The sequence below is a fragment of the Ornithorhynchus anatinus genome, chromosome 18, assembly GCF_004115215.2.
Source record: "Ornithorhynchus anatinus isolate Pmale09 chromosome 18, mOrnAna1.pri.v4, whole genome shotgun sequence".
Taxonomy (NCBI): domain Eukaryota; kingdom Metazoa; phylum Chordata; class Mammalia; order Monotremata; family Ornithorhynchidae; genus Ornithorhynchus; species Ornithorhynchus anatinus.
This window is the reverse complement of record NC_041745.1, coordinates 21,845,263-21,865,447: the sequence shown is the minus strand read 5'-3', so window position 1 is coordinate 21,865,447 and position 20,185 is coordinate 21,845,263. Positions and strand designations below refer to the sequence as shown.

Sequence of the window (20,185 nt, the reverse complement as noted above, 5' to 3'; positions counted from 1 at the left end):
GTCCTTCCCCCTTGCGCTTCCCCTTCAACTCTCCCATCCTTCCCAGCAGTATCTCCTGCCTTCTCTCAAATGCTACCCCCTCCACATGCGCTTCCTTTCCCATTCCTTCTCACCTTATCAAAACTCTTGCCCCCTCCTTTCTTTCTTCCCTATCAGCTATCTTCAGCCATTCACTCTGCAATGGCTTCTTCTGAAATACTTTCAAACGTGACCATGTCTCCCCTATCCTAAAAATGAGAAACAGTGTAGTGCAGTGGTTAAAGCAAGGGCCTGGAAGTCAGAAGGTAATGGGTCCTAATACTGGCTTTGGCACTTGTCTGCTATATGACCCTGGGAAAGTCACTTCTCTGGACCTCAGTTGTTTAATCTGTAAAATGGGAATTGAGGCTGTGAACCCCACATGGGACAGGGACTATGTCCAACCCAATTCTCTGGTATCCACCCCAGCTCTAAATATAGTGCCTGGCACATAGTAAGTGCTTAACAATATCACAATTATCATTATAATTATTAGTATTATTATTAATAAACCCTCTCTTCACCCCACGGCTCCCTCCAGTTATTGGCCCATCTTCCTCCTACCTTTCCTCTCCTAACTCATTGAGCAAGGTGTCTAAACCTAAGTCTCAAATTCCTCTCCTCCATTTCTCTCCTTCACCCCCTCCAATCTGTCTTCCATCCTCTTCACTCCACAGAAATCGCTCTCTCAAAGGTCACCAGCGATCTCCTTATTGCCCTATCCAGTGGCCTCTACTCCATCCTAATCCTCCTCGACTTCTCAGCTGCCTTCAGCATTGGCCACCACCCCCTTCTCCTGGAAAACTTATTCAACCTTGGCTTCACCAATTATTTCCTCTCCTGGTTCTGTTCATTCTCTCCTCCTCTGCCTCCTGCCCCCTAGCTCTTGGGAATCCCTCAAGGTTCAAGTCTGGATCCCCATCTATTCTCCCTCGATACCCACTCCCTTGGAGAACACATTCATTCCCTTGGCTTCAACTACCACCTCTACATGAATGATACCCAATTTTACATCTCCAGCACTGATCTCTCTCCCTCTCTCCAGTCTCGCATCTCCTCCTGCCTTCAAGACATGTCTGCTCGGATGTCCTCCTGTCAACTCAAACTTTCCATGTCCTTATCTTCCCCTCCAAACTTTGTCCTCCATAACTGTAGACAGCCCCACCATCCTTCCTGTCTCACAGCCCATAACCTTGGTGTTATCTTTGGCTCCTCTCTCTCTCATTCAACCCACATATTCAATCTATCGCTAAATACTGTCCATCCCACCTTCACAACATAGCAAAAATTGCTCTTTCCTCTCTATCCAAACTGTTACCACGTTAATGCAATCACTCATGCTATCCTGTTTGGATTACTACATCAGCCTCCTTGCTGACTTCCCAGACTCCTGTCTCTCCCCACTCCAGACCATACTTCACCCTGCTGCCCGGATCATTTTTCTACAAAAATGTTCAGGACCAGTTACTCTACTCCTCAAAAAACTCCAGTGGTTGCACATCCACCTCCGCAGCCAACAAAAACTCCTCACCATTGGCTTTAAAACACTCCACCACTTTGCCCCCTCCTACCTCACCTCACTTCTCTGCTTCTACAACCCAGCCCACACACTTCACTCCTCTCGTGCTAACTTTCTCAATGAACCTTGATCTCACCTGTCTTAGTGCCGACCCTTAGCCAACATCCTTCCTCTGACCTGGAATGGCCTCCCTCCTCAAATTTGACAATTAATAACTCTCCCCACTTCAAAGCCTTACCAAAGGTACATCTCCAAGAGGCCTTTCTGGACCAAGCCCCATTTTTCCTCATTTCCCACTCCCTTCTGCATCTCCCGGACTTGTTCCCTTTGCTCTTCTCCCCCTTCCAGCTACACAGCACTTATATCTATAATTTTATTTATTTGTATTGATGTCTGTCTTCTCACCTCTAGACTGTAAACTCATTGTGGGCAGAGAATGAGACAGTTTATTGTTGTATTGTACTCTCCTAAGAACTTAGACCTCAGTGTTCTGCCCACAGCAAGTGCTCAATAAATATGACTGAATGAATAAGTGAATGGGAAAGCTCAGGTGAATGAGCAGTGGAAGGAGGAGAATTGTGGGGTTGGGGCGGGCGGGGGGGGGAGAGGGAATCAGGGCTGCAGATGCATTTCATTCTGAAGGTGTTGCACTGAAGTTGTTCTTCTTGCAAATCAATAGCTCAGGCATTTTTCCTTCAAGGCTCATGGCAGAACACACTTGCCTGCCCAGGGCTGTGAAACAGAGAAAACCGGCAGTCTCAGGGACCCTGCAAGGCCCCAGGCCCCGCCCCAGTTGTGCCGGCTGGGGGAGAGGAGGAGGGAGAAGGAGCAGAAAGGGGCAGCAACACAGCAGGGTGCCAGCAGTAGCTCATTCTGGGTAGGAAACAAGTCTTCTAATTCTGCTGTACTGTACTCTCCCAAGCAAATCTTACTTGAACTGTAGCAACTGTACTAAACACTGAGGTGGATACAAACTAATCAGGTTGGACACAGTCCATTTCCCATATGGGGCTCATAGTCTTAATCCCCATTTTACAGATGAGGGAACTGAGGCATAGCAAAATGAAATGGCTTGTCCAAGGTCACACAGCACACAAGTAGTGGAGTCAGGACGAGAATCTTCTAGACTGTAAGCCCGCTATGGGCAGGGATCGTCTCTATTGCTGAACTGTACTTTCCAAGCGCTTAGTTCAGTGCTCTGCACACTGTAAGGGCCTCAATAAATACGATCAAATGAATGAATGAACCCTGGTCCTTCGGATTTGCTGACCTGTGCTTTATCCACTAAGCCATGTTACTTCTCCGTAGACTAGGAGCTCCATGTAAGACAAGGATCTTGTCCTACCTGATTATCTTGTGTCTCCCCAAGTGTTTGGCACATAATAAATGTTTAACAAATGCAATTATTTGCATTATTATTGTCATTTCTATCATTATCATTATATCATGCAATTATTATCACTGTTGTCATTATTATTGCCCTCATAATTCCATCTGAGCTTCAGAGACAACATTCGTAGAAAGCCATCCTACAGAGATAAGGATTGAATTTGAACCATTGAAATAACTAGGTAACTGAATTTTTAGAATGCAGAGCATACTTTCCTGAAAACCTGAACAAGTAAAGTAAATTATTCACCTAAAACACCTTGTTATCTCTGAGAAGAGGAAGTTATTGATCTTTTTAATCTGAAGTAAGTCCTCTGTTGAACTTGCTACCATTTTAACATCTGCATCTGAATATTATTAAGTTGAATGGCCCTTCAGTGAAAAGAGTGATTGACAGAGATGTCAATTTCCGGACAATACAAAATCGTGAAGGCCATTGGGAACAGTCCCAGAGAACAGTTTGGAAGCTGTAAATACTCTATACCCAGAACCTGTCCCCTCTAACTGCTTAATTTCTCCAGGTCTAATGGAAGAATCTAAGTGGAGAATCAGAGCAGTAAAATCCCCTATGGGGAGAGGCATGATGTCATAAACAGGTAGCAGTTGAGACTCACAGAGCAATATCACTCAGTCAGTCAATCAAGCAATCGTATTCATTGGGCACTCACTGTGCATAGAACACTGATAATCATGCGGAAGAGTACACAACACAACAGAGTTAGTAGACATAATCCCTGCTAACAGGGAGGAAGCAGTCTACAAGGGGAGATGGACATTATAATAAAGTACAGATATAGTAATGGTAGAATATGGAAATGATAGAGGATAAGGATATATATGAAAGTGTTATGGGACTGAGGTGAGTATCAAAGTGCTCAAGGGGAGCACAGCCAAGTGCATAGTTGACAAAGAGGGGAAATTGGATGGGGTAATGAGGGCTTAATCAGGGGAGACCTCTTGGAAAAACTGTAATTTTAGGAGGCTATTGAAGGTGGGGAGAGTAGCCAAATGTTAGAGTTGAAGTAAGAGGGAGTTGCAGGCCTGAGGGAGGATGTGGGAAAGGGGTCAGCAGTGGGATAGACAAAGTGGTATGGAGCTTCTGTTTGGTGCTGAAATGGATGGGCAACCATCGGAGTCCCTTGAGGAGTGCAGAGAACAATTGTTTGGAAAAACAATATGGGCAACAAAGTAAAATATGGGCTAAGGAGGAGAGAGGCTGAAGGTAGGGAGGTCAGTGCGTGGGCTAAATCAGTAATCAAGGTGGGAAATGAATGTTTGAACCAGCCAAGTAGCAGTTTGGATGAAGAGGAAGAGGCAGATTTTGATTGTAACATTTTCATATTTTGGTAGTAGTATTTGTTTTCATTGAGTTAGCACAATACCTGTTCTATGTTTCTGTCTTCCTCTGCTTTGATGTGATTCTCTCTTCATTAGTCACAGTATTTCTTGAGTACCTACATGAGTAAGGCACTGCACTGGGAATAAATATGAGGAGAAAAATATCTTGGAAATCCTAGTCATGTATCTTCAGTCAACAGGAAGGGTGAAATTGCACAAAATCTCTTTTTGGGATGATTAAATTGAGCCACCTTGATGCATCTCCAACTCCTTTCCAATGGATTCAGTGCTCTTGCATTCTTATGGTTCTAGAGAGCTGAAGGACCTGGAACTGCGAAATTTTTCATATTGGATCATTATTTTTTCACCAGAATGTGTGGTGCTACACAATGAACATCATTAATAAATAAATCGAACACACTCTCTGACCCACATCCCAGTACAGTTAGGGTAGAGGGATAATTTCCAGGATCCCTCTCCGGGCTAATTCTGGGGTTTGTTTGGTTTGCTTGTTCTTTTATTGTATTTGTTAAGTGCTTACCATATGTTAAACACCATTCTAAGCCCTAAGTTAGGTTCAAGTAAGAGAAGAGAATCTTGCTCCTTCCCTAGTCTGCATGGACAGAAAAGCATAAGCTAGACAAACAAATGCTAAAATAATGCCAGGTACAGCAAGCAACCAACGTAGCCCACCAAGTGGTAAATTTGTGTATGGAAATGAGACATATTCCCCATTCCCCAATTCCCATAGTCTTGCCCTCTCCTCTATAATTATATTTATTTATTCCACTTATTTATTCACACTGTTGCACTCATTTTTTGCTTTTTGTATTTACAGTTCTCCCTCAAAAACTGCAAGTTTCTCAAATTCAGAGACTTCTTCTATGACAGTTATGTGCTGATGCATTATTTCAGTGGTCTGCCACACAGAAGGCACCTAGAATAGTGCTCTACATACACCAAATCCCTGACTGTGATAGATCGGTAGAGGAATCCTTGCTCCGTACCCAAGACGATCTGCCGCTTACGTCTTTCCAGAAGAGAAAGAAGCAAATTGAGTAAGTGATTCATTTCTGCTGCAAAGTCTTCTCTGATAAAGATTCTCTAGAAACTCCCAAGGAGCCTGAAGTCAATACCAAGAAATACTCACACATATAAACTGATGGGACTCCCTCACATTTTTAAGGAGTATATCAGATGTTCCAATTAACCAAATGATACAATCAGTTTAGGAAAACACTATCGAATAGTGGAAAGAACATGGGAATGGGAGTCACAGGTCATGGGTTCTAATCCAGACTCTGCCCCTTGCTTGCTATGTGAACTTGGGTAAGTCACTTATGTCTCTGTGACTATTTACTCATTTGTAAAACAGAGATTCAATACTTGTTCTCCCTCCTTCAGATAGTTTGCCCTATATGAGAAAGGAACTGTTTCCAACCTGTTTATCTTGCATCCATTCCAGAATGTAGTACATATAGGCATGTGGTAAACACTTAAAAAACACCAAAATTATTGTGATTATTATTATTATTGTTAACTCTTCAGCTCACTGTATATTCAAAGTGTATAGGCTTTGCCTATGAGATGTCTTTTCCAAGCAAATAGACAGTTGAGGCACAGTAAGCATTACCCTTCTGTCTGAACAAGTAAATGACCCAGCTGGGTCTTTGAGAATTGGCACATGATTTTTTTAAAAAAGAAAATAAACCTAAAGTCCCAAAGGGCGAGTACAGGTAGATGATAGCATATGGACAACCCAAAGCATCCATTTGGGAATTGGTCTAAAACACAATGAGTACAAATAATTTTTGAACCTATCAGTTATTACGGAGGGGTTTCAACCAAAATCTTTCAAGAAGGCCATTCAAACTAGGAAACCTCTTAAATTTATGAAAATAATAGTAATAATAATGGCATTTGTTAAGCACTTACTATGTGCCAAGCACTGTTCTAAGTACTGGGGTAGACACAAAGTAATCAGGTTGTCTTGTGCGGGGCTCACAGTCTCTATCCCTATTTTAGAGATGAAAATCCTTCCATGTAGTTTGTTCTTATTTCATGGCTCCAGAAATCAAGGTGAAGAGAAATTCACCTTTTTTCAAAACCTAAATGCAGAGGGTTAAATTAGAACTTAAGTGGAAAAACCTTCATTAATCAACTCTCTAGAAACATAATAGTTATGAACCTGACCCTTTCCCCTGTACATCTTCACAGTAGTCTCAGGAGAAACAGCAAAACCTGTGCTCACGCTAACCACTTGCATTAACTTCATCATCATCATCTTTACATTAGCTGAGTTCTGTTACAGGACCTGTTCTCACTACACATTTTACCTAGGAAGCAACCAGGGAGTTGGGAAATGTTCACCCAACAGTGTAAATCTGTTGGGGCATAGAGACTGTGATGTCTAAAGAAAGGATTTGTGTGTATATGAATAGGATGGAAACATTGAGTGCATTACAATTCACCTTTCCCTTGACAGTGTTTGCCAAGAATGCAACCCTCATGTTATAGGAGAATCAGATATGCCGAGTGTCATTTACTTGAGAGATGTTGTTGACAATTCCAAAAGAAGAATAAAAATGAATAAAGCGTATCACCAAGAATCTACATATCTAAATATCCAGGCAAACAGAAAAAAATAGAGGCAGTAATTTAGCATTAATTTCGACCCCAATAATCTGGAATTTATACTGTTTCAGATGTTCTTCATACTCTCCCATCCTTCTACCACAGATAAAGGAAGGAAGGTTTTGGTTTGAAGTGGGAAGCTTTGGATCAACCTTGTCAAGTTAATGAAGTCTCAATTAGCAAAGCAGTAGAATATGCAGTGGCGGTGGGGACTAGAAGAGGATAAGGGTACAGAAGAGGATAAGGGTACAGAGCATTTCGTAGTGAATGAGTTGCCCCGCAGTCTCATTTAAAGAGAAAGCCAAAGAAAAAGATAGTCCAATAGAAACACAATGAAGGATTTCTAAGCTGTTGAGTGCACAGAGAAACATATGCACACATTGCTATAATAAAACTTCTCAAAAATCCTACAATTCAAACTTTTCATTAATTCAGACCAAAGCTCCCATTTGTCTGAATTATTAAAGCATGACTCTACAATTCAAAAAAGCAAACTTCTGGAAATATTCAAGTATTGGTATTTTTTTCTGCCAGATTCTCCAATAAATTATGAAAACAAAGCTAATGCTACATTGGGAAGGAAACTAGAGGCTGAGAAAGGTCAAGTTAAATACAATCCATGATAGAATGGTATGGTTAAAACAGCCTGTCTCACATTTGCCCTCACATGAAGAGGTGACACGTCAAGAACAGAAGAGAATAATTAGCATCTCAGAGCCATCAAAGAGCTGAGAACAAGATTCCCAGAGGCTTACATGAATTTTAGGAACCTCAAATAACAATCTAATTTGCAAAGGAATGCTTTGTACTATGTCTTCTTTGTGATTTATATTTAGATGATATCATCTTTCTTTCTGTTGCCAACCCCCTCCCCATCTTATTCATAGATTGTGAACTCCTGGAAGGCCAAGGACTGTGTCTAATTTTCATCAATTTTTTTCCAAACACTTAGTAGAGTGCTTGTACACAATTGTCTCTTGATAAATTCATTCAATCAATCATTTATTGAGCACTTACTGTGTGCAGAGCACTGTACTAAACACTTGGAAAGTAGAATTTGAATACTACTATAACAGTGATGGCAACAGTATGATAATCAAAGTCCAATTTCATAAGGGATTAGTCCTGTGTATTTTAAGAATAATAGTAATTATAGTATTTAAGTGCTTACTACATACAAAGCATGGTGCTAAGCACTGGAGTAGAAATGTGATAATCAGTCCCTGGATGCAGTAGAAGCAAGGAGAACAGTCTGCTGGGAAGAACAGAACCTAGACTTCTGTGCTGGCCTTAATACTTGTGATTCTAACTATATGCATGACTTAAAAATGACCAGGTCTAATTTTCTTTTACGGTATTTGTTACTTACTATGTGCTCACACTGTACTAAACTCTAGGAGAGATACAAGCTAATCAGATAGGACACACTCCATGTCCCCTATGGGGCACACTATATTAATCCCCCATTTTACAGATGAGGTGACTGAGGCACAGAGAGGATAATAAACTCTGGGGGAGATACAAGATAATCAGATAGGACACACTCCATGTCCCATACCGGGCACGTAATATTAATCCCCCATTTTACAGATGAGATGACTGAGGCACAGAGAAGATGTGACTTGCCCAGGGTTACATAACAGATAAGTGGCAGAGCCGGGATTAGAACCAGTCCTGTATTCTACCCACTGGGCCATGCTCCTTCTGTAATCTAATTCAGTAGTATTTACTGAGTGCTTACTATGTGCAGAGCACTGTATTAAGTGCTTGGAATGTACAATTCAGCAACAGATAGAGACAATCCCTGCCCATTGATGGGCTACATATTATTTCCCAGGGCTAGTCCAGTGCTCTTTCCACAGTAAACAATAAATTCTATCACCATTATTACTATTATTACTTTTAGCACAATCACAACTATCACTGCATAGGTTGGAAACACTGAGCGAATTAAGGCACTCAATCAGCCTCCCTTACCTCGGGTTCTCCTCCTACAACTCAAACCACACTAACGCTAATCTGCGCCAACATGGAATATTCGCTCCTCTAATGCTAACCTACTCTCTACACCTTGACCTCAGTCTATCTCATTTTTGACCCCTGGCCCCTATCCTCCCTCTGGCCTGGAACTCCCTCCCCATTCATGTTCAACAGTCCACCACTCTCCTTATCTTCAAAGTCCTAAAATTACATCTCCCCCCAAAGACCTACCCTAACTAAACTGTAATTTCCCCTACTTGCCCTCCTTTTTGTGATACCTATGCACTTATCTCATACACCTTAAGCTCTTGATATCCATCTCTCCCTCATCCCCACAAGACTTACGTACATATTTTTATTATCTGTTATTTCCCTTATCTGTAATTCATTTTAATGTCTGTCTCTCCCTTTAGAATTTAAGCTACTTGTGGACAGGGAACATGTCTACAATTACCATATTGTACTCTCCCAAGTCTGCTCGTGTGACCCTGAGCAAGTCACTTAACTTCTCTGTGCCTCAGTTACCTCATCTATAAAAGGGGGATTAAGACTATGCGCACCATGAGGGACAGGGACTGTGACCAAACTACTTAGCTTGTATTTATCCCAGCGCTTACAATAATGCTTGACACAGAGTAAGCATTAAGCAAATATCATCATTATCATTATCTACTACAGTTCTCGCCATACTGTATGTAACTGCTCAATCAACACCATGGATCAATGATGAAAATCAGTTGTGGAGAAATCCCCTTCCCCGGAAGTCTTTAAGATCATGGTTCCAGGCCAGAAAACACTTATCTGGGGAGGAAATGAATGAAGGGAATTCAGTGTAAACTGGAGTGTTGTATCCTGAGAATCACATATGGTTCCACCTTATATTGCTGCTACGACAGACACACTATGTGGCCACTAGACAGAGACAGAGAGAGACAGAGAGCAGAATCTCAACTGATCACACCTGGATTCATGGTCTTGATTTCAATCAGATGAGAGAGGAACTGTTGACTGGTCTTTTCTGCCTTTTGAGACATTTGGGTTGGGCTTGTGGAGAAAAGCAGTGAGTTGTTGGAATATGCACCTGGTTCATCAGGTTGAGTTCCTGTGGACAGGCTGCTCCTGCGTGCCTCTGCTCCCATGATTTTTACCCAGATGACCTAACTTCAGACCCACCAATTAGTTAAGGGCCATACTTCCATCTTCAAAATCCTATGAGGATCACATTTCCTCCATAAAGCTTGCCATGACTAAACTCTCATTTCCCGACCCTATTGCACCCATGCATTTGAACCCTCATGCTCTAAGCATTTAGATGTTCCCTCCCTCCCCTCTGTAACCAGCACTTAGCGATAGCCCTCCCTCCTCACCTCCGCCAAACTGATTCTCTTTCCCTCTTCAAAACCTTACTTAAAAATCACCTCCTCCAAGAGGCCTTCCCAGACTGAGCTCCTCTTCCCCCTCTACTCCCTCTGCCATCCCCCCTTTACCTCTCCGCAGCTAAAGCCTCATTTTCCCCTTTTCCCTCTGCTCCTCCACCTCTCCCTTCCCATCCCCACAGCACTGTACCCGTCCGCTCAACTGTATATATTTTCGTTACCCTATTTATTTTGTTAATGAATTGTACATCGCCTTGATTCTATTTAGTTGCCATTGTTTTTACGAGATGTTCTTCCCCTTGACGCTGTTTACTGCCATTGTTCTTGTCTGTCCGTCTCCCCCGATTAGACTGTAAGCCCGTCAAACGGCAGGGACTGTCTCTATCTGTTGCCGACTTGTTCATCCCAAGCGCTTAGTACAGTGCTCTGCACATAGTAAGCGCTCAATAAATACTATTGAATGATATATCTTTAAATTCAGTTCCTTCCCTTACCTGTAACTTATCAAAATGTCTATCTGCCCAGCAAGATTGTAAACTCCTTGAGAACAGGGGTTGTTTCTACTGACTCTATTTCTCACTCAAGTGCTATATACAGAGCTCTTCATAGAGTAAGATCAGTAAACATGATAGATTGATTGCTGACCATCAGGACTTCTCAGTGGGGTATTTTGCCTAAAACAGAGTCTTTTGAGGACAATTTCAGGCATAAAATATACCTAGCTTGTATCAATTACACTGTTCATCTTTATTTTGCATGCTGGGAGCCAAGGAATTTGCCTAGATTCATTCATTCGATCGTACTTATTGAGCACTCACTAAGCATATGATACAACTGTAAATAGACACATTCCCTGCCCACAACAAATTTACAGTCTAGAGAGGGGGAAGATGGAGCCCTTCACAAATTTGTGTCATTCTTGCTCAGGGGACATGCCAATCTTCTCTCTATGGTTCACAATTTTAGTAAATGTACTGCCGAAGTGAGCACCCCGGAGTTCCCTTCTAACTGTAGAATTCTATAAAATTCATCCGCCTTTAAGACCTCCTTCCCCTTAATCTCTAGGAGCAAGTTTTCAGTTATGAAAAACATCATTTTTTGAACTACCTTTTCAGAGTATGATTCTTTTTTTAATGGATTGAAATACCTAATAATTTTTGAGTGTACTTAATGGAATCTATACAATAAACAAATGTAATTAGACAAGTCCACCTCTCATATAAATCGATTAAATGAAGAGAGTCCAAAACTCAGACATCACAAAGGTGCAGAGCTGTAGTTTCCTGCTATGAGAACACTTAAGAATTAAATGGAGAGAATGGAGGAAGTAAAACAATTTAGAAACAGAAAACTCACAATGGATGCTGACAAAGGAGCTGCTCTAACATTCAACCTCTGAAATGAACTTGAAAAGTAGATGAAACAAACTTTCAATTTCAGAGAAAGGTACAAGAGAATGAAGACAAAGGATAGTATAGGTCAACATACCCACAAAAGAACAGGATTTCAGGCCATTTATACCAATGCAAATATATTTAAATCGAGGCAAAATTAGACAAAGGGTCTGGAGAGACCAAAAAAAAATTACCTGAAAAAACTGGCAGAAGCTGGTAATCTTTTTCAGAAGCTCTGAGGTTATTTACGGCCTCAAAAGAGTGCCATTAAGCACCTAACTCTCAGGATTCCTAAGGTCCCAGAGATCCCTTTAACACCCATTAGCGCTCCCCCATTTCCCCAAATGGAACTCAAGTTGCAAGGAGCCAGGAAGATGGGAGGTGGTCCCAGAGAGAACTCTGGAAGAAGCCATCTTCTCCTTTTTGAGTCCCGAATAACAAAAGAACAGGAACCCCATCAGAAGGTAAGGGTATTCTTGAAGTCCTCATGCTGAGAAAAAGGTACATGCCCAGATATATTCTTTGATTTGCTTTTGCTTTTCTTTCTTCCTTTCCTCAGACCTGCTCAGATTGTGTTAATTTTCTTTCTGACCTTCCAACCTTCTGCCTGTCCCCACTCTATACTTCACTCTGCTGCCCAGATTACCTTTCCACAGACATGTTCAGGGCATGTCACCCCCCTCCTCAAAAATCTCCACTGGTTGCCTATCACTCTCGATATCAAACTAACTCCTCACAATTGGCTTCAAAGCTCTCCACCACCTTGCCCCTTCTTTCCTCACCTCTCTTCTCTTCTTCTATATTCAAGGCCTCACATTCTACTCCTCTGGTGCTAACCTCCTCACTGTGCCTAGTTTTTGCCTGTCCCTCTGTCAATCCCTGGACCAAGTCCTACCTCTGACCTGGAACGTCCTCCCTCCTCAAATCCGCCCGTCACTCTTCCCCCACTCAAAGCCCTACTTCAGGTGCACCTGCTCCAAGAGGCCTTCAAGACTAAGCCCACCCCCCTTTTCCTCAGCTCCCCCTCCCTTCTGTGTCACCTCGACTCGCTCCCTTTGCTCTCCTCCAAACCCCACAGCACTTACATATGTATATTTGTATATATATCTATCTTTACTTGTTTTAATGTCTGTTCCCCCTCTTCCAGACTGTAAACCTGGTGTGGTCAGAGATTGTCTCTATTGCTGAACTGCACTTTCCAAGCACTTAGTACAGTGCTCTCTACCCAGTAATTGCTCAATGAATAAGATGAAATGAATGAATAATTTGTGATTTATTCACTTATATTGACAGTGAATATCTACTCTCGTTCTCAAAATTACATTCTTTTCATTAATTGATGTCTGTTGTTTCCCCTATTAGCCTGTAAATTCCTAAAGGGCAGAAATTGTGATTTTGACTTCTTTTGATTATTTCTAAGTGATTAAGCAGTGTACACAAGGAGTGCTTAATTAGGTTTTTGATACTGCTCCTTTTCCCCTCCATCCCCCACCCCAACCCTTCCCTTCTTTGAAGCTGCATCTCTTTTGGACCTCCAAAGCCACTCTTTGGAGATTTGACCCTGAGTCCCACATGGGACAGGAACTGTAACTGACCTGATTATCTTGTATTGACATCAGTGCTTAGAACAGTGCTGGATGCTTATTTAAAGCTTAACAAAGACTCTAAAAATAATAATGATTAGTACAGTGCTTAAGCGCACAGTGCAACCAGTAAGTTTTCAATAAATTGATTGATTGATTGGAACCTCTATGCCTCCCTCAACTAGATGCTAGAAGGCTGGTTGTAGAGATAGTAGAAATACCAGAAATAGTCACTGATGCTATTGTAGTGTGTGACTTTGGGCAAGTCATTTAACTTCTCGGTGCCTTAATTACCTCATCTGTTAAATGGGAACTAAGACTGTGAGCCTCACGTGGGACAACCCAATTACCCTGTATCTACCCCAGAGCTTAGAACAGTGTTTGGCACATAGTGCTTAACAAATAGCAACATTATTATTATTATTATTAAGTAGATGTAGCCATAGAAATAGTATTGAAGAAGTGTTTACTATGGCCAAAGTCGTCTACTCCGTTTTGAGAACAAGTACATTCATGAGAATTAGACATGGCCCCTGGCCCTTCAAGGGGCTCATGCTGTGTAAGTGGGGGGAGGGGACTTGTGACAGGTTCAGAAGGAGAACTGAAACAATAAAACCACTAAAATAACAAACCACTAAAAACAGAAGCCGACAAAAGCAGTGGGGTCCCTGTGACTTATAAGAGCAGAGGTGTAGCCTTTTCACAGTCAAAGTCCAACAGTAATAACCACATAACAACTACAGCCATCGCCACAGCCCACCCAATGCTCAAAATCTTGTAGGAGTCTTGCTACTGTTGCTCTGTCCTACCCACCACAGAGGGGCAAGACGAGAGGATTGCAGATCCAGCATAATAGAGGTACCTGTCAAGCACTTACTTTGTGACAAGCACTGGGATACCTACAAGATGATCAGATCAGAGAGAGTCCTTGTCCCACGTGGGGGTCTCAATTTAAGGAAGAGGGAAAACAAGCATTGACTCCCCATTTTACAGATGAGGAAACTGAGGCAGAAAGACATTAAGTAACTTGCCCAAGGTGCTACAGCTTGCAAGTAACAGAGGCAGGATTAGAACCCAGGTCCTTTGACTCCCAGGCCGGTGCTATTTTCACTAGGCCAAGCTGCTTCTTGGCTGCAGAGAGGTCCAGTGGAGAGACATTAATGTTGTAAGGTGAACAGTAAATCAATCACTCATATTTATGGATGACTTACTGTGTGCAGGGAGTTATATTACGCACTTGGGAGAGTACAATATAGCAGAATTGTTTTAGGCATGTGCCCTGTCCATAATGAACTTTCTGTCTAGAGGGAATGAGACTGAAACTGAGAATGATGCTCAAGGGACCCCGGACTTGAGATGTGGAAATTTGTTAAACTGAAAAGTTCATTATTTTGTTTTTTATTCAAGTGAAAGTTAACAGTCATGACTTCAAGCAAGTAGCTCTTTCCCTCAAGGACCCAAATCTCTCCTTGAAGTGACTCAAGAGATGCAAAGAAATCTTGAAAAGAGTTAAATCAAAATTCATGCACAGATTAATTTTAAAAAGTCACCTAATGGAGGCTTAATCTCCCACTTTCAAGTGCCTTTGAGACATCTACTTGATTGTTTCGATACCAATCTACTAGACCTCCCATTACAGAAGCGATATTATTATTTGGCCGAGGAAATTTCATACTGTTTAACAAAAATGAATTGCATAATGTCTATAGAAAGTTTATGGATGAGCTTTATTGGAGGCAAGAACTTGAAAATAAAAATACTCAAGGTGATATTATATTGTAAATGTGAAATTCCAGAGCACTGAGGTGTGAATGAATGAGAGCTGACTGCTAAAAGGCAAGTGGCTTGGTGAGATCACTTGACAATTGCTCTTTGATTTATAGGGAAAATTATTAAGCTAAGTGAAAGTATTTTCCGATAAAATAGAGCACATGTCCTATCAGTTGTTAGCCGGGGAAAATTTGCATTTGCGTTTTAATATTCAAATAAAAACAACTATGTCATCGGGAAAAGAGAAGATAAGGCAAGTGCCATTCAAAATTGTAAGTTATATGCAAAAGCTTGTTTTCAAAGGCTAGAGAGGGATATTAAGTCAAAAAATACTGCACTCTTTACTACATGTGAATTCTTATTTATTATTTATTGCTAACATTTTTATACATTTTAACAATTAACCCAAGCTCCTTACAATAAGCATTCTGTTACCAGGTGTTCTCCAGGCAACCTGGCTAGGTACTAACTCTCGCCTAAGTGACTTCTGAAGGGTGACGCGATCCTGAGGTGGCTGGAGGTTCTCAGTTCAATTCTGGTGGCTTCCCTCTTCAGGGAGGACTTAGGGCTGCTCTCTCATGATGCCGAACAGAAAGAGAAGTGACTGTGGCCGTCAGGCTCTCCGGGACAAGGGATCGAGCTGCCTCCACGGACCCTCCGGCTGGGGCTGCGGCCCTTCCTGTCAGGGCCGCGGTCCTCAGAACCGACTCTGTCCCAGATCGGTGTCTTCGGTAGTGACTGTGCTCCTGACGCTGCTGCGCCTTTCGTAGGTAGATGTGGAGCTGTCGCTGCAGTGACCAGAGGATGACATACAGGTCCCCCTTCAGCTGCACATCATCAAAGTCCAGGTCATCCTTGGCCCTGGGGGGCTTAGCACAGTCTTTTCCTATGTAATTCCATCTGGTCTTCAGGTGCCAGTGGAAAAGCCCGGCCAGGCCCACCACAAGCAGCAGCCAGATGACCAGGCTCCACCCTGGGGCCTCCTGAAGGTGGTTCAGACACATTGCCCAGACCGTTGATGGCTCCAGGAACTCGACCATCTCCGAAGTGGGATCAGAATGGGAAGGGATTTCCCAAATCATCGCTAATGCAAGTTCAGCTCTCTGAAATGAGGAGATGAGTTGCAACCAGACAATTCTTGTTGGGAATGAAGTAAGGCAAGGGATTCTGATCTATATTGACCAGGATCGCCTTGTGAGGTAACAGTTCCCGTAACCAAGGCAACCAGTCCCACCCACCTCCTCCCCCAGCCCCACCCACCCTGAAGCCAGACTTCTTGAATCTCAATTTATGAACTGAGTTCAACCAAGGTTATTTAGGTTATGGTTTCCCCAGATTTATCCCAGAGAGTTCATTTTTCAGTGGGTATGTCCATTACTCTTATAACCTCGACTCTTATATCCAGGGATTTTATTTGGAAACACTCCGCATTCCTGAGGTACCTTAGCTTAGCATTGGGTACTACAGAAACCCCTGTCCTCAGGGAGTTAATCCTCCAAAACAGACTAACCAGACATGATAGAGCCAATACAGAATGCAAACACAGATTAAATGAATTTTGTAATATTAGCTATGTGGTCAGAGGAGAGATGGGGAGGCAAAGAGGAAGAAAGGTAAAGAGGTGCCAGATGGAGAGAAATTCAGGGATGAGGAGAGAGACTGAAGAGCAGATGGGGAGATGGGGAGATTTAAGGAGACAGAAAAGAGTTGGGGAAGGAAATGGGAGAAGCGAGGCTGAAGTCAAGAAAGTAAATGAAGAAACGTGGAGTAGGTAGGAAGGAGGGATTGGGAGGAGAGGTAAGGGGAGAAGGCAGTGAAGGATCAGAGATCAATAATCGAACTTATTTTTTATCTACAACTGCTAACCTTGGCCAGAACTCTGAATGGTCTGTAAAAGACTCTCGTGGTTTATGTATGACTCAGCTATTTGGGGAATGTTATCACTCAGGCAGCATTTGTAACTATTTTTATGTTACCTAATATGTTTCCCATCCATCAATCAATCACATTTATTGAGAGCTTATTGTGTGCAGAGCACTCTACTAAGCACTTGGGAGAGTACAATGTAACAATGCAGCAGAGCTGGTAAACACTTTTCCTGCCCACAGTGAGGTCAGAAGCCACCAGAGGTCCAGCTAACTGACATCTATGAAAACCTTAGTAAAACATTATAATATGTAGACATGTCTCCTCTGCCTTGTCTTTCTTCTCCTCTTCTCATAATCTGCAATCAAAAACCACCTTCTAATTGTTTGAAATGCTTTTTAAAATGAATCTATCGTGTGTATCCTTGGGGTGATGTAATCTTTACAATGAATGGCTCAAATCATGAAGAGTGAACAGTGAATAGAATTTGACTTTAAATCAAACTTTATTTGTTAAGTGCTTACTATGTGTCAACCACTGGATAGATATGTGATAATCAGGTGAGACACAGTCCTTGCCCCACATGGAGATTATTGTCTAAGGATGAGGAAATTGAGGCCCAGAGAAGTGAAGTGACTTGCCCAAGGTCACACATCTGACAAGTGACAGAACCAGGATTAGAACCCAGCTACTCTGTGTCCCAGGCTTATGCCCTTTCCATTAGGCAATACTGCTCCTCCCAGATTAGTGAAAACAATTTGCCTGAAAGCCAAGATATAGTGAGCTATTCTCCAAAGTTGGACTCCCTGCTGCTCTACTTGAAACGTTCCCAGCATGATAAAGGTAATCTGAGCTACAGAGTAGTCAAAGGGTAATTTACTGGCCAACGGGATCATCTCCTGTGCTAAAACCAGTATCGGTGAGACACATATGTTGCTCACAGTCTGGTCCCTGAAATCAAGCTCTCCATACATCAATCCTGCCAGGAGATGGATTTTGTTGTTCACTAATCCTCCCAAACTCTGTTACCCTGTCTAGAAAAAAGGTAATGAATATCCAACCAGGATGCTTCTTCAACATCACACTAGCATTGGGTCTCATTAATTCATTAACATTTCTTGAAGATCTTGAATGTACTGGGCACTTGCTTTAATTATAATAATGGTATTTATTAAGATCTTACTATGGGCCAGGCACTGTATTAAGCAAATCGGGTTGGGCACAGTCCTTTTATCTACATGAAGCTCACAGTCTCAATACCCATTTTACAGATGAGGTAAGTGATGCAGAGAGAAGTTAAGTGACTTGTCCAAGGTCACGCAGCAGACAGCAGATCTGGGATTAGAACCTATGACCTTATGGCTCCCAGCCCCATGCTCTATCCATTATGCCATGCTGCTCTCTGCAGAGCACTATGCTAACTCCTTGGCTTTGGGAGTGTGGAGTTCTGGGTTCTGGTGAAAATAATGTAGATATGGGACTCAGGAGACCTGGCGTCTAATCCTAGCACTGTGATTGATCAGCTTTGTGATCTTGAGCAAGTTATTAATTTCTTTGGGGGTCAATTTACCCATCTGTAAAATGGGGAGCTCTCCTTTCTTCCCATATGGCAGAGGGACTGTGCCCAATCTGATTATTTTGTATTCAGTTGTCCAGTTCAAAGCACACAGTAAGCACTTAATCATTGTTATTCTTTTAAGTTATGATTAAAAAAAAATTAGTGATAGTTCTTCCCGGACCTGGCTGATCTGAGTGAAAAACACCCCGACATTTTACAGGCACTTTGAAACTCATCCCACTCCTGACCTTACTTATACATACCTAAATTCTGCCATTTCCCCTCTCTGCAATTTATTTTAGTATGTGTCTACACCTATAGACTGTAAGCTTCTTTTTATGGTGTTTGTTAGCTGTTTACTATGTACCAGGCAGTGTTCTAGGCACTGGGGGAGATTTAGGATAATCCAGCTGGACAGAGTCCATATTCCACAAGGAGCTTGAAGTCTTAATCCTCATTTTACAGATGAGGTAACTGAGGCACAAAGAAGGGAAGTGACTTCATGAAGGTCACACCAAAGACAAGTGGCGGAGCTGGAATTAGAACTCAGGTCCTTCTGACCCCAGGCTTGGGCTCTATCTACTAAGCCATGTTATTTCTCCTTGAGAGCAGTGAACTTGTCTACCAACTCCATTGCACTGTGCTTAATGCGATGCTCTGCACCTACTGAGTGCTCAATACATGGCACTGATCGACTGAATCACAATGTGCTCCACTCCTGCCCACTTACTCACTTGCTTTACTGTGGGACAAGGGGAAAGAAGTTAGTGAAGGAAGAGAGAGAAAGAGAGCAGAGGCACCTCTCTCTTCAGCCTCCACATTTGGAAGACTTCAGGAATATCAATCAATCAATCAATCATATTTATTGAATGCTTACTATGTGCAGGACACTGTACTAAGCTCTTGGAAGAGTACAACACAATGATAGAACGAATGCATCCTCTGCCCACACTGAGCTTACATTCTAGAGGGTGAGACAGACAATACTATAAATTAATTATGGATATGTATATAGGTGTTGTAAGGTGAGGGGGTGAATGAAGGGAGTGAGTTGGGGAGTCACAGAGGAGAATGGGAAAAGAGGAAATGAAGACTTGGGGAAGGCCTCTTGGAGGAGATGTGATTTTAATAGGACTTTAAAAGTGGGGAGAGTAACTGTTAGTCGTATATGAAAAGGGAGGGTGTTCCAGGCCAGAGGCAGGATGTGGGCAAGAGGTCGGTAGTGAGATAGATGAGATCGAGGTATAGTGGGTAGGTTGGCATTGGAGCTGTGAAGTGTGTGGGTAGTGTTAATGATGGTGTTTATTAAGCACTTAGTATGTGCCAAGGGCTGTTCTGAGCACTGATGAAAACCACTGGCAATCTGGACTAGGAAGAGTGAGGCAGAGCTAAGTTCCTATAGAATTTTTTAAAAATCTGAGATGAATTCATAAAACAAAATTTCCTTTCCCCCTTTTTGTGCAACCAATCAGATGCCCCAATTTAGACAGGCCAGCCTTTGATTTCAACACATTCCTGGTTGACTTTTAAAAGGTAGATAAATACATGATCCCACAGTAACCCTACTCTGAATCTCAAAATTAGCCAAATATTTCAAGTACTTCAGTGATTCTAAATCCTTTGTTTAGGTTTGTGGAGGTCTATAGGTCTTCCAAATGTTTTTCTGTGTGTCCTTGCGTGAGCACAAATGTGCATGCCTGAGTGTCTTTGCACAAGTGGGTTAGGGAGGTGTGCATACAGTAGATGGCAGTCATCCCCAT

At 42.2% G+C, this 20,185-nt stretch overlaps 1 long non-coding RNA gene and 1 other non-coding gene across 2 annotated transcripts in view; one reads left to right on the top strand and one right to left on the bottom strand.

The window, feature by feature from the left end:
- Positions 1 to 5,128: 5,128 nt before the first annotated feature.
- Positions 5,129 to 20,185, top strand: part of LOC114805454 — a 32,029-nt gene continuing 16,972 nt past the window's right edge. The window contains exon 1 of the long non-coding RNA XR_003753432.2: positions 5,129 to 5,322. This is a non-coding gene — a long non-coding RNA (uncharacterized LOC114805454). The remainder of the gene's footprint in view (positions 5,323 to 20,185) is intronic.
- On the bottom strand, positions 11,139 to 11,244 carry LOC114805525. Its single transcript, XR_003753498.1, has one exon. It is a non-coding gene; the product is annotated as a U6 spliceosomal RNA (small nuclear RNA).